Source organism: Equus przewalskii, chromosome 2 (genome assembly GCF_037783145.1).
Source record: "Equus przewalskii isolate Varuska chromosome 2, EquPr2, whole genome shotgun sequence".
Lineage (NCBI taxonomy): Eukaryota > Metazoa > Chordata > Mammalia > Perissodactyla > Equidae > Equus > Equus przewalskii.
Genome location: NC_091832.1, coordinates 41,378,901 through 41,391,079, shown reverse-complemented (window position 1 = coordinate 41,391,079; position 12,179 = coordinate 41,378,901). Strand labels below are relative to the sequence as shown.

Genomic DNA, 12,179 nt, shown 5'->3' with positions numbered 1-12,179 from the left:
GCCTCCGAACCCGCCGGCGGAGCCCGCAGCGCGCGCCCGCGGGGACGCGCCCGGGGGGTGGCTCCCGAGAGGCTGGGAGGGGCCCCGGGGGCTGCACCCCGGCCCGGCCGCGGCCGAGAGCATCAGCTCCTCATCCCCGCGCGCGCTCCCAGGCTCCCCAGCCGAGCGAGCGGTACCCTGGGGCCCGCGCCTCCCTTCCTGCCCTTCCCACCGCCACCCCCAAGGAGTGCAGACCCCGCCGGAGGGTGCAGCCGCAGGCCCCTGAGCGCCAGCGCCCTGTGCCACTTCGGGCGAGTCACGTCGCCTCCCTGAACCTCGGTGTCCTCTTCTGTTAAGTGGAGGTGACGAGAGAGCTCACGGGCTCGTGAAAGGTGTTCAAGGAGACGAGGTCAGCGAAACTCGCTTTGTAAACAGTCACGGGCTGCGCAGCACGTGCTGCGGTGATTCCAGACCTGAGAGGGGGATTGCCAGTGCCAGGGAGTCCGTCTTGAATTTGTAACTCAAGATTCCTCCATTTGGTGAAGAAATGCGTTTGTTGCTTTTTAAAGGCAGCTTGTGCACACGCCCTTTCTAGAAGATCCTCGTATCATGCTAACAGTCCCTTAGAAATGCAGAGATCCAAAGGGATAAAGAAGGGTCCCTCAGTGGATCCCTACAGGGGTCTTGGGTCTTCCCCCTTTCCTCCTGTCCTGGGACTGCCCACACTGGAGGAAAGGACTGGAACAGTCAGGCGTGGGCCCCTGTGTGCCAGGCACTGTACCGTAGGAGGTACATTCTTGGATCCATTTTGCAGATGGGGAAACAGACAGAAAGGTAAAATAACATCCCCAGTGGAGACACCTATGGTGCGAAGAGGCATCAGCCCTCAAGGACAGGGCAGTGGCATTAGGGAGACACCAACAGCAAAAGTCAAATGACAATAAAATGTTAATTGTTCAAGACTGTGCTGCAAGAGCTATCAAAGGTGACTTACTGCACAGTGATTGTCATGCCGTTTGCGGAGAGGGTCTGGCAGGCTGGTGGGCTTTGTGGAGGCCAGCTGGGGGTGGGGTAGATGGCGCAGGGCAGGTGGGCTTGGAGGCTGGGAGGAGAATGAGTCACTCTATGTGTGGAGAGCAGAGGACTTATTTAGGAGAGTAGTGGGCGAAGAGCCCAAAAAGGTGGATTGAGGCCAGATTGTGAGGTGCCTTCAACGACAGGATCAATGAAGGATTTGCGCTTAATCCTACACGTCACAGGAAGACCTGACAGGAGTGAACAGAGGTGGGACGTGACCGGAGGGGAGTTTCCAAGCAATCTGTAATGGAATATGCTCTTCCCTGGCCTTTGTCCCTCAAGGCATCTTCCACCAAAGCCTGAAGATTCCGTCTCTGCATCCCCTGCCACCTCCCCCCACCCTGCCCCGGGTCCAAGAGGACTAGACTCCCCTTGGGTGGACCCCTTCTGAGGCACCTGCCTTCTCCAGGCCACGCCCCTCCTCTCCTTCCAGCCAGCACTGCAGCGTCATCCTCTCTGGGTGTTGCTGTTGCTTCCACCCCTCCCTGGCTCTGGGTGACTCCCTGCTGCCACCTCATCAGGGCTGGCCCAGACAGCCCTGCTGGCTTCCCACCCCTCAGGCCCCAGGCAGCAGACCTCAGGGCCCGCTGTTCTGACACTATCTGCACTCAAGTTCACTCAGGGCCGGCATCACATGGCACACCCTCCCCCTCTCTGCCCTGAGCCTCAGGTCCTTACAGCGTGCCTCTGGGCTGCCTCCTCCAGGAAGTCCTCCTGGATTGTCAGTCACTCCCTCCCGAAGCCCCACCTGCTCTTAACTGGACAGTCCAGGCTTGATAGTCTGCTACTCTGTGCTGTTGAGCTACTTGTGCACAACACTTGTGCTGTTTGTGCTGTTGACTGACTATCCACGTGTGTGCTTTTCTCCTCCACACTATTCTAGTGGGAAGAACCCAAATGGTACAGTCAGACAGCACTGGATGGGAATTCCAGCTCCTGCTCCTACGAATGACTTTGGACAAGTTGCAGAACTTTCTGAGTCTCTTTCCTCACCTGTGAAGTGAGATAACAATTTGTGAGAGCTGTGAGAATGACTTTAATGAAATAATGCAATTAAAGTGCCTCGCAGAGCCCAGTGCACAGTAGGTCTAAACGTGTGTGAGTTTCTCTTTCCTTCAGGAGCCTTCTGAGCTCCTAGTAAACTGCTGAACACACGGAAGGTACTCAATAAATACTCAGTGATGAACTAAATGAATCGCTGTGTTCGTTTTTTTATTATGGAGATCACACCTCAGAGGGTGGAAAAACGTACCCTGTAGGTTTCCAGAAACCTTCGAGATTTACAAAACATAAAATCAGAAAGGTATAATCTCAGAACGATGTTTTGAGTCAATAAGCTGATGCCAAGAGGGAAAATGTAATGTATTCAGTTCTATTAGAAACACAAACAAAAGCTCTTTGGTGTCTGGAATCCTGGTCCCTTTATCTTCTCACCCTCGCGGTCTCTTAAAGAAACAAAGAGAGAGATCAAAAAGGTCCGAGGCGGCAGGTGGGCAGACAGACGGCCGGTGAGCTCAGTACAACCCGCACACGCTGAGGTTTTGCCCACAAGAGAGTTGGTCCAGATGCAAGGCTCAACTTGCATATCTTGGAGGCAGGGAGACCAGTGAACTCGGTTTCCAGTCAGCCTGACAATCGCCTTGGCCATATTGGCACTTTTTAAAGGTCTCCCCATGATGGATTAGTTAATCCTCAAAATGACCCTGAGATGGGGATCGATCCAGACTTACAGTTAGCAGAGAGGGACCTTGCCTGAGCTGAGCCAGCTGCTGACAGAGCAGCGCAGGGGAGCCGTGGGGCAGGGCAATGCAGCATCCCCAGGCGTGTCCTTAATGGGGGATGTAGACGTCAGGATAAGGAGGTGGCTTTGTCAGCCGGGCAAGGAAGACTTGGGTCTTCGAATGTATAGTCAGACCATCTGCACAGTAGATAGAGAGGATACAAAATTTCCAGGGTGTTCCATCTTTCAAAATGACTCTTGCTAATAACAGTCTCTTGTACGAAACTCTTCACCTGTAAATGACATCCCATTGGTGCCTCCAGCAACCCTATCCAGAAGGTACGTTTATTGTTCCAGATGAGAAATACACAAAATTTGCTCAAGAGCACATTGCTAGACAGAAGGACACCTGGGATTCAATTTCATGTCTGTCTGAGCCCCAAACAGTGCCTTAACCCCTCCATGATGTTATGCCCCAGTTGCCAAAATAGCCCTGCGCAGGGTCCCACAGCTTGGAGCCAGCGTGCTCTACCACGGTCAGAGGTGAGGCTTTGCCACCCTGCGGCTGTACGAGGCCACGGAAGGCAGTCCTCGTCCAGCCTCGGATCCTCACTGGCACCTTCATTCCCCGGTCCAGAGTTGCTGTGAAGATGAAACAAGGTCGCGTGCAGGACAGCTGTTTGCCAGGAAGCCAAGCCATTCTCAGGTGGGCGTGTTATTCCTGTTAGCACAGCGTGCACTGGGCGAGTGTTTGTGGAACCGAGCTGGAGGCAGGTACGCAGTCATTGCAGCCGCTGTCCTCATGATGTTCTTGGGAGCAAACGCACTTCAGGGCTGCTGCTGGAGAACGTTGTGAGAATCTCAACGAGAGCCGCTGATTACAAACTTCCGAAAGGGCTCACACCATAGCCCCCAGCACCACCACCAGGATTCCCCGGGAGCTCCAGCATGTGCAAGGTCTGGCCCCATTCCTGCCTTCTGGTGGCCTAGCCAGGTCACTCTATTGCTGTTAGAAGGGATAATTAATGAGAGGCAAAAGGATGCGTGACTCTGGTCAGACAGACCTGGCTTCAAATCCGCATCTATCCACTTACTTCTCTTTTGTAAAATTTCTACTTAACTAAATTTGTGGTTATATTAAATATTTGCATGGTTCCAAAGTCATATCTAGAAAGCAAGGTGTTCAGAGAAGCCGAGTTCCATTCCTCTCTCCTCCCTGTGCCCTCCTCCCCATATAAACTGCCATTTTGTCTGTTTCTGGCTTACCCTTCCATTGTGGGTTTTTCTTTTTTTTAATACAAGTGCATATTTGAATGTATTTCTCTCCCCTTTCTTAGATAAAAAGCAGCATATCACACCTGCTGTTCTGCACCTTGCTTCTTTCACTTCATAAAATAACCTGGAGATGGCTCCATCTTGGTATACAAACAGTCTTCATTCCTTTTCATAGCTGCATAGTACTCCCTTGTCGTGATATTGTGATAGAATGAGAAATAGATATTTGGTCTTTGTCCTCAGTTCCTAGCACAGACCTCCTAAATCCCTTGGAACCTCCTGGGTGGTAGGAGCATCTTTTGTTCTAATGAGGTGACTCTTGGGGGCTCCTGGATGGTTTTAGGATGGAGGCCAGTCACCAGAAAGACCAAGCCATGATTAGAAGCTTGGATATTTCAGCCCCACTCCACCCCCAACCTCAGGGAGGGAAGAGGGGCTGGAGATTGAGTTAATCATCGATCAAGCCTCCATAGAAATCCCTGAACTACAGGATTCAGAGAGCTTCTGTGTCAGTGAGCACACCCACGTGCTGGAAGCATTGCACACCCCAACTGCACAGGGACAGAAGCTCCTGTACTCAGGACCCTTCCCGACCTTGACCCATGTTCCTCTTCATCAGGCTGTCCATTTATATCCTTTTAACAAACCAGTAAAGGTAAGTAAAGTGTTTCCCTGAGTTCTGTGAGCCATTTGACAAACCATTGAACCTGAAGAGGGGGGTCACGGGAATCCCCAGAATTGTAATCAAATCGGACAGAAGTAGCAGTAACCTGGGGCCCCACTACTTGTGACTTGCATCTGGAGTGGGGGCAGCCTTGTGGGACTGAGCCCTTAACCTGTGAGGTCTGCGCTAATTCAGAATAGTTCGTGTCAGAATTAAATTAAATTGTAGGACACTCGCTTGGTGTCCGCAGAGAATTAGAGAATTGCTTGGTGTGATACCTGTGATACCTGACATATTTGGTGTCAGAAGTATGAATAGGGAAACAGTTTTCCTTGATGTGGACCTGCCAGAGTGCATTTCATCAGTCCCCTATGGAGGGGTTCTTTCCAGTCTTTTGCTCACACAAAGAGTGCGGCAATGAGGCTTATTGTGTTTTTTGGTTTTGCCAGTCGTGCTGCCTTCTCCCTCTGTGGCCTGTGGAAAGGTCCCTCACCTTTCCAATCTCAGTATCTCCCTCTGTAAAATGGAGAGAAGTCAGTGCCCGCCTCATGGGGTGTTGTGGGGAACGGATGAGCCAGTGCACAACGTCAGCTATCATTATTATTCATCACTGTCCATGGCTCACGGCTTTTGGGCTCTCTGGCGGTGACAGAAACCCTGACTTAGGAAGGGGCGTTCCTGTGGCCTCGCGGGAATCAGGTCAGGACCTGTGGGTTCGTTTCAGACTCTTTCTAATGCTTCCTATGGCTCTCCATTTGCGGAGTATCTAAGAATTTCCACGCATGAAGCATCAGCGACTGCTGGCTGGCGAAAATTTCCAGGGAAGGAAAACCTCACTTCCCGCAGAAGCCAGACAGCTCGCTTTTGCACCCCCAAAAGGTGGGGAGAGGATTGGGTTTCCTGCTTCTACTCCATCCCAAAGGTAAGAAACAGCAGATTCCCCCTCCCTGTTGTGGATGGGCGGTGGGCATGCAGCTGAGCCTCTCACTCTGGGTGCAGTGGAGGGAGGGGGTGCCTATTTTATCCCGCAGCACGAACTGTACACCCCAGTGCCCTCCACACACACAACAGGTGGGCAAACGTGGTCCCTCTGAGGGCACACAAGCCTCACGCGCTCTTTCTTTCTTTCTTTTTTGAGGAAAATCAGCCCTGAGCTAACTACTGCCAATCCTCCTCTTTTTGCTGAGGAAGACTGGCCCTGAGCTAACATCCACGCCCATCTTCCTCTACTTTATACATGGGACGCCTACCACAGCATGGCGTTTGCCAAGCAGTGCCATGTCTGCACCCGGGATCCGAACCGGCAAACCCCGGCACACCTGAGAAGCAGAACATGTGAACTTAACCACTGCGCCACCCGGCCAGCCCCTCACATGCTCTTTCTGCACACGGCACCTCACTGGAAAGGAGTGGCCTGGGTTTCCAGAGAGGAGGGACAGGCAAGGGCACAGCTTCCCCCGCACACAGAGGAAACACGGCCACTGTCTGGGCACAGAGAAACAGCACAAACTTAGGCTCTATCCATAGCTCCATCATATTTCCTGGAATGGGAGAGGTTGTAGGATAAAATGCTTAAAAAAAATAGGAGGAGTGTCTTACTCACATGGTCTTGCTTCAGACAGACCTAGGTTCCAGTTATTAGCAGAAAAGACCAGACGGCCTCATTACTCTGAGCTTCAGTCTCCTCATCCATAAAATGGGCATCATCATCACCATCAGCATACCTCCTTTAGATTATTGTGAGGATTAAATGTAAAGACACGTATTAAGGGTTTAGCGCAGTCTGTGATGTTAGTTAGTGGTGACTGCTCTCACGGTGTGACGATTGTGGTGGTGACCATATGTGTGAGCGTACTTTGGGAAGTCCGAGGAGATGATGACGGTTACAGTAGCTACTTTCACACAGCTCTTTAGAGTTTGCCTGTGTCTAGCATCCTCCTTTTCTCAAGGGCATCTGTATGCATTTGGGACTCACAACGATCTCCCTCACGGGGATTTTTACTCATCCCTATTTAACTGGTGGGAAGCAGGAGATCAGAGAGGTTGAGTGACTTGCCAAGACTGTCCAGCATAGGTAGCAGAGCCGGCCTCAGATGAGGCTCCTCTGGCCTTTCTGTGCTGCTTCCTCCGCCCTGAAGCTCTCTGGACCAGCAAACTCCAATAAAAGTAAAGAGCCAGGTTTCAGAATTTCTGGCTCTTTCAAGCCTCCAGATCATCTAGTTGCTTGGGGATACCTCTCTTTTCTCCTTTCTCATCTGTGTAGCAGGGATTAATCACCCCCCAGAGATCAAGAAATAACGAGCACAACTCACAGAGCATTTGCTGTGGGCCGGCCCTGCCCAGAGCGTTCTGTGTGCATTATCTGATTTCACGCTAACAGCAATCACATGCAGTGAATACAACAATTAGCCTGCTTTTACAGAGGAGGATGCTGGGGCTGAGAGAGGTTAAGTAATGTGTCCAAGGTCACACAGCCAAGTCAGGATTAAAGCCTACATTGATCTGGTCCCAAAGCCGAAGCTCTTACGAGCCAAGACTCTGGGATGGAACAGTGAGGGGAAGCGATGCCCTGACCAAGGACCAGGCTCCCCACCCCATCCCATAGGACAGCCAGGAAGTCCCCTCTCTACGAGGACAGGCCTGTCCTGAGCATCTCAGGCCCCCTCTCGCCCTCACACAGGTGCAGATGTGGCCTTCTCACCTGCATCGGCCCTTTTCAGGTTCCCAAGCTCTCCTCAGGGCTTCTCTCATTAACCCCGAGTCTGCCGCTTCTGGCTGTGTGGCCCCTCCTCTCTGTTTCTTCATCTGTAATATGGGATCGTGATGACATGTGCCTCACGGGGCTGTTGTGTGGATTAAGTGTGCACTCAACACTGTTCCTGGCACGCTGTGAGTGCTCGAAAAATAGCAGCTGTCCTTCCAGTGAGGTCCATTCTCCGTCAGCCCCATCACCCCAGGGTGTGGACAGGGCAGGGAGTAACTAACTCTGCTCTCTCTGCCTGCCCGAATCCTGGCAGTTCTTTAAGAGCCCTGAGGCGTGAGTCCTTGTGTATCTGAGAAGCGAGGCCAGGCGCTGTCCCCCCAGAGCCTCCTCTCCCCATGGCCCTGCCTGGAAGATGTCCCAGGCATCGTCAGGGCCGGGAATATCACAGCAAGCCTTGCTGCCACAGGCCTGGCACTGTCGCCGTCTCTCTCCAGCCGGCAGGAAGAGCCAGGGGAAAGGAACATTCACCTAGGGAGGGACTCCCAAGGGTCTCCTGTTTCCAGTTGGGCCTGAAGGGGTGGCTGGAACGGGGAGGGTGACTCCTGCCTCCTCCCCCCTCCCTGCTCGCTCACCAGCCTCAGTGAAGTTGCAGTGCTGGGCTTCAATCAGCTGAGGCCATTGATTTAGGGGGTGCAATGAGGAGGCTGCCTGTGGGGGGAAGACAGTCTTCTCCCTGACCCACCAGCTGACCACAGGTAGGGCCCCCGGAATTCTCAGTGCGTCTTGCTGTGGCTGGCTTAGCAGGAGCTAGGGGAAAGGCAGGGAGGCAAATTGCAGGAGAGCACTGGAGTGAGAAGGGCCTCTTGCCCCCCACCCAGGCCCAGGGAGGCAGGGGCAACTTAGTGGCCTGGAGAGGAAGGGAGGGGAGGGGAGGGGAGGGGACCCATCTGGGGAGTCTGTTAATCCTGCTCCCATCCTGGCCCCCTGGCTGCACAGGCCCAGCTAGCAGCAGTGATAAATGGGCAAGGGAGAACTGATTGAGCTGCGGGCTGCAGGCTCAGTCCAGCCCTGCGTCTGCTGCAGCAAGGCCAGGGAGCTGGAGCAAGAGGGAAGAGGCAGCTGGGGAGGCCGAGTGCAAGGAGCCCCAGACACAAGGTCGGGGGCAGGGGAGGCTCTGCTTGGCACTAGCTGGGTGGGGGATGCTGCATGTTAGGATGAAGCTCGTGCCAGCCGCCTCCAGGCCTGAGCAGGGTGCCTTCCAGCTGCAGGAGGCAAGCTTGGGCAGGGCGGACTCCAGACAGTCTGTCCCTGGGGCCATGGAGACACAAGGCAGTGAGGCCTGGGTGCTGAGAGGGCAGAAGGAAGAGGGGCCACGAGCGAGCGCTGTTATCTGGGCCTCTGAGGGAGGCCTGCCATCTGCCCCTGGACTTGATGGCCACTCAGGAACGGAGGAGGAGAGGTTGCAGCACTGAGTTGCAGGTCTCCAAGTCGGAACCGATGCTGCCCCAGGGCCCAAGATAGTCACCACTTGCTGGTGAGTCACTTCAATGCCTTAATCACCAGAATCCCTGGGTGGGGTGTCTGCCAAGGCCCTGGTCAGGTTGCTGCAATGTCCAGACTTGCAGAAAGGTCTGGATTCCTCACTCCTTCAACATACTCACCTTGCCCATAAATCCAAAGGCCAGGCCTGGGTGTCTGGCTCTGGACAGGATCCAACCAGGGGGCCCACCAAGCATCCCCATGTCCCCTCACCCCACTCCCCTCTGAGCAGGGTGAAGGGGAAACGGATGTTATTTGCTCATCTTTGCTAATTTGAAAAGGAGCATAAACAGCAGAGCTCAGTTGCACAGCTCTGCCGAGGGTGTACTTTAAGTCCAATTATGTGCTATTAGTGCGTTTGCTCTTTGTTCGCATGGCATATTAATTGCAGATCTGGTATTGTGGCAATTAACACAATTATGGGCTCTTTCTGTCTTCCGGCGGGCCACGATCCATATGCTTTTGGCCAAGGAGTTGGGCTTGTGAAATGAAGGGAGATGCCCACTGGGGAGAATGTCCACTGTTATGGGTTGAATTGTGTACCCACAAAATTCCTATGCTGAAGTCCTAGCCCCCTGTACCTTAGAATGCAACCTTGTCTGGAGATAGGGTCTTTACAGAAGGTAAAGTGAGGTCATTAGGGTGGGCCCCAATCCAATATGACTGGTGTCCTCATAAAAGGGGCAATTGAGCCACACAGAGGGAAGACGATGTGAAGAGACACGGGGAGAAGACGGCCATCAACAAGCCGAGCAAGGCGGGAGGCCTGGAGCAGGGGTCTCCCTCACAGCGCTGGGAAGGAACCACTCTGCCGACACCTTGATTTTGAACTTGCAGCCTCCGGAGCCGTGGCACAATGCATTTCTGTTGTTTAAGTCACCTGCGACGTTTTGTTAAGGCCATCCAAGCAAACTCATAGCCCCACCTCTGTCCCAGGCAGAGTCCCCCGAGTGGGACAAGGAAGGATGAAGGAGGGAGCACCAGCGTCTCTGTCGGTCCAGAAGTCTCGAGAAGGGATCAGCAGTGACAGTCAGTCCCTCCCTCCCACCAGTGCACCGCTTTCCCAGGGCTTGCCCGTCGGTGTGACCTCTGTTCTGGCCCCTGGGCCTTTCTGCTCCACGGCACTGCTGCTGGAGTTTCCCCTTCCCTCTGCACCCATCTCTAATTAGTCACCTGGCTGGGCCAATCCTGGATGCGTCACTTCCTTTCGCTTTGTCATCTCCTAGTCCTGAGGAAGGAGGGTTACCACCTTGTAAGGTAAACAGGGTGTGCGTTATTTTCCAGGTTAAACCACTTATAACGGTCAGGTGTCTGCACAGTGTTTTACAACTTACAAGATACTTATCAAAGACCTGTTCTCATTCCACACTTACATAAACCCCACGGGGGTTGGTATTGTCACCCATTTTACAGAGGGCGGAACTGAGGCTTGGAGAAGCCACACACCTGTAAGCAGCTGTGCTCAGACCTAGCTCTGATTTTACGCCTTGTGCTCTTTCTCCACAGCGGCATTTCTCGTGGGATGTTCCATGGAATAGTTAAACTTAAAAGACTTCTGTGTTCAAAAAATGAGGGAAAGCTAAATGAAATGATGACCTTATCGCAGGACTTCTCAGAACCTTCAATATACCGTGAATCTCCAAAACAATGCATATAGTGTGCAGCATTGTCCAGCTTTCTTTTACTTTTGCGAGACACCTGCCGTTCCAGGCAGGGCTGCATGACACCACAGAGCCACTCTAGGATGGCAAAACTGGTCTACATGAGGAAGAAGAAAACTCAACTCAGCCTCAATAGAAGGATCCCCTCCTACCCCACTCTTCCCCTCCCCCATGGCAGGCTGGCTGAGCACCAGGGTTGGTGTCACCGTGCGATCTCTCACCCTCTGGGGTTCAGCCAGCAGCAGACCCGGGTGGTGGACAGCTTGTCCCTGACCACATGATTCTTCTCTTTAGGCACCACCGTTGCCCCCTACATGTGGCTCTGGTGGTGATGTCACTTTAAATAGCCTGCCGCACCCTGGGGAACAGGAAGGGAATATCACTAAATCCCCAGTAACTGTGATTCGTCCAACAGGTGGCCCATTAACCAAGCAGGGCCAATCAGGGACCGCCCTGGGATTGTTTGGGGCCCTGAGAGAAAGCAGCTTTCCTTCCACTGAAGCTGCCAGGAGCTATGTTCTGCTGTAGGAGGAGAAGGTCCATCTGAAAGGAGATGATGACACCAAAAGGCAAGGTCAAGCAGAAACAAGCAGAGACGGACCTAAAAGGAGAGAATGTTCCGGAAGCATCGAGTCCCCAGTTCCAGTCCCTGAGGCCCTGGTTCCTGCAGCAATTGTCTTAATCCTATGAGCTACTCCCAGAGCCTCCCCAACAACATGAGCCAGTTGGGGGTGGATTTCTGTTACCTGCAAACCAAAAAGTCCTGACCAGTACAAGTCCCCGTGCCCCATCAGTAGCTAGAATGCATTTACCAGTCAAGACAGGCCCAACAGGGCTGTGGTGGGGGCTGCCACACAGGTGCCAGGGCCCAGCCCCTCTAAAACATGCCCTGAGGCCTCAGCCAGAGAAACAGAGATGATGCCCTCTTCTCCGTAGGTCCCAGATTTCCTGTCATCAGCATAATTTTAGTTCAGAAAATAGGGTCACCATACCTGTGGGTCACAGAGGGCTTAGCAGAGAAGCCATTTCAAGGTCAAAGTTATTCATTCATTTAACAACTCTTTATTGAGAGCCCACAATATGTCAGGTCCTGGGGACACAGCAGTGAAGACGTCCCTGCCCCTGTGAGCTTACCTTCTAGTGGGAGGAGCCAGAGAAAAACAAGCAAAGAGAGAAATTCATAAACAAGGTGATTTCAGATAAAGGGAACAAACAGGAAAGTGGGATAGAGCATATCAGAGACTGGAAAGCAAAATAAGGTTGTCAGTGAAGACCCTCTGAGGGGGTACTGTGGTCTGAATGTTTGTATGCCTGCTGGCCCCGTGGCCGAGTGGTTAAGTTCACGCGCTCTGCTGCAGGCGGCCCAGTGTTTTGTTGGTTCGAATCCTGGGCGCAGACATGGCACTGCTCATCAAACCACGCTGAGGCAGCGTCCCATATGCCACAACTAGAAGAACCCACAACGAAGAATATACAACTATGTACCGGGGAGCTTTGGGGAGAAAAAGGAAAAAATAAAATCTTTAAAAAAAAAAAAGTCCATGTGTTGAAATCCTAACC

General features: G+C 52.9%; 1 long non-coding RNA gene across 1 annotated transcript; it reads left to right on the top strand.

Annotated features, from left to right (window-relative positions):
- Nucleotides 1-52: 52 nt before the first annotated feature.
- LOC139081996 (uncharacterized) lies at nucleotides 53-2,247 on the top strand. The gene is made up of 2 exons (XR_011537591.1): nucleotides 53-388; nucleotides 1,940-2,247. It is a non-coding gene; the product is annotated as an uncharacterized lncRNA (long non-coding RNA).
- The last annotated feature ends 9,932 nt before the right edge of the window (nucleotides 2,248-12,179 follow it).